This window comes from Etheostoma spectabile, chromosome 17 (genome assembly GCF_008692095.1).
Source record: "Etheostoma spectabile isolate EspeVRDwgs_2016 chromosome 17, UIUC_Espe_1.0, whole genome shotgun sequence".
NCBI lineage: Eukaryota > Metazoa > Chordata > Actinopteri > Perciformes > Percidae > Etheostoma > Etheostoma spectabile.
In genome coordinates this window covers 2,127,841-2,129,659 of record NC_045749.1, presented here as the reverse complement: position 1 = coordinate 2,129,659, position 1,819 = coordinate 2,127,841, and the positions used below count along the sequence as shown (strand labels likewise).

The following is a 1,819-nucleotide window of genomic DNA, read 5'->3' as shown; positions in this document are numbered from 1 at the left end:
CCCCGTTTCTGATTTCTCACCTTTCACCACCAAAGCAGAGGTAGAAGGGGAGAAGTACGTGGAGATCCTAACATCCCAACATACAACCATAACAATTATGAGATACCATTTTTTGTCATTTTAAGTTAGTAAGTAGCAAAGTAGGTAGTTCAGGTAGCAAAAAAACAAAAAGGAACAGGGGTGGAGCGAGGGGGGGTGGGGGGTCTTCTGGGGCTCCAGCCTTGACTGTTGTCTCATAAGCCCCTATTCTTCCAGGGTTTTAAAATAGGATACCTTCAGCTTTCTGTCATTTCCCCTCAGATCTTCTGACTGGACTGGCAAATCAGTGGAGCAAAAACTTACATTATGTGTTTATATGACTTAGAAATAGTAACATCAGACCAATTTTGCTTCTTTTTAGGATGTAGGAGGGAAAATGAATCATCCTTAATATTTGTTGTGTTCTGGTTTCAGAATAATGAAGCCAGTTGGAGAAGAGCTAGATGCAAAACAGGATGTCGGCTCTAGAGGACGAGTCGTTCGTTAGGATTTTCTAAAATAATTAATAACTTTTTAGGTATTTTTTTCTCTCCAATGCATGGCTTGAAAAATAGTGTACATAGCCATCAATGGGGAAAACAATCTCCAGGGGGAGCATGGTAATGCCATCAACACCGCTGCTACCTCCTCACATCTGCCCCACAATCATCAAAATGATTTAAGGTCCCACATCAGGATCATTTTCAGGTCACATACTTGTATTTTGAGTTTTTGCTTACACATGTTTACATGCTTTAATGTTCAATTAATTCATTTATGTCTGAATGAATATATTCTGTATTCCCCTTCTGTCTGAAACGCTTTGTTTTATTGCCTCTCTTTAAAGCCCGCTCCTAAAAAAGCCCAGTCTGCTCTGATTGGTCAGAGTTTCAAGGTTTTTCGCCTCTGTGCTCTTGGTGTCTCTGCACCGTCATTGCAGCCGGGGAAATGACTGTAACGGCACTGTGGCACCACCACTTTATATATATACTGTATACATACTGTACATATATATTATAGTTATGACATCAAAACCGTACAGGAAGTGTCTGAATACGGGCTGTGACTCTGTGGGTTTTGTTACTTTCACAGCATTGTCTTTAGCACCTTGTATTGCTTTATATTTCAAACAGAAGACATGGAAATCTGAGTGTCTACAAAAAAAAATCCAGAATTTGCCCCAAACATTCAAAGCAACCAATCCTCTGTCACTTAAAACTAGTTTTTGAGATATCCTGCGGTGCTAACCCAAAAAACTGCACCAAGTACCTAATTGGTGGATCTTTGAATAGCAAAGTGACATCTGGAAATTTATTACATATTTTTTCAATAAAGAACGTCTTTTTCATCACCAAGTTGTTATCTAAAATATAATCTATATCCCGACTTTTCCACAACTGGCATTGGTCCCTTGCCGCAACAAATTCCGCCGGGTACATGTATTTTTGCTGATGTCTTTTTCCGTCCAGACAGCTAGCTAGACTATCTGTCCAATCTGAGTTTCTTGTTGCACGACCAGGGTTACATAACATTGGTAGAAACGTCGTGGCCGGTTTACCACCTTTTTACCACCTTTTAAACACATTTTTACTGCCTTTTTGTAGCCTCTTAGTTGCTTTTAGGTATCCTTTTAGTCACATTTTTGTCGCATCTGTCACCTTTTCATCACCCATTCGTTGCATTTTTTGTCATTTTTCGTCACCTTGGTTTTATCGCCGCTTTTGTCGCCTTTCTATTGCCTTTTAGTCACCTGTCGTCATGGTGACTGCAAACAGAAGACTATGGTTACCTGGTCCTCAGA

The 1,819-nt window shown here is 40.0% G+C and overlaps 1 protein-coding gene and 1 long non-coding RNA gene across 2 annotated transcripts in view; both read left to right on the top strand.

Moving 5' to 3' along the window:
- The window catches only part of cyp26c1 (cytochrome P450, family 26, subfamily C, polypeptide 1), a gene marked incomplete at its 5' end in the record, with an annotated part of 15,485 nt that overhangs the window by 2,276 nt on the left and 11,390 nt on the right, over positions 1 to 1,819 (top strand).
- Positions 1 to 1,819, top strand: part of LOC116705021 (uncharacterized) — a 21,439-nt gene that overhangs the window by 10,890 nt on the left and 8,730 nt on the right. The gene's annotated exons all lie outside the window — the stretch shown is intronic.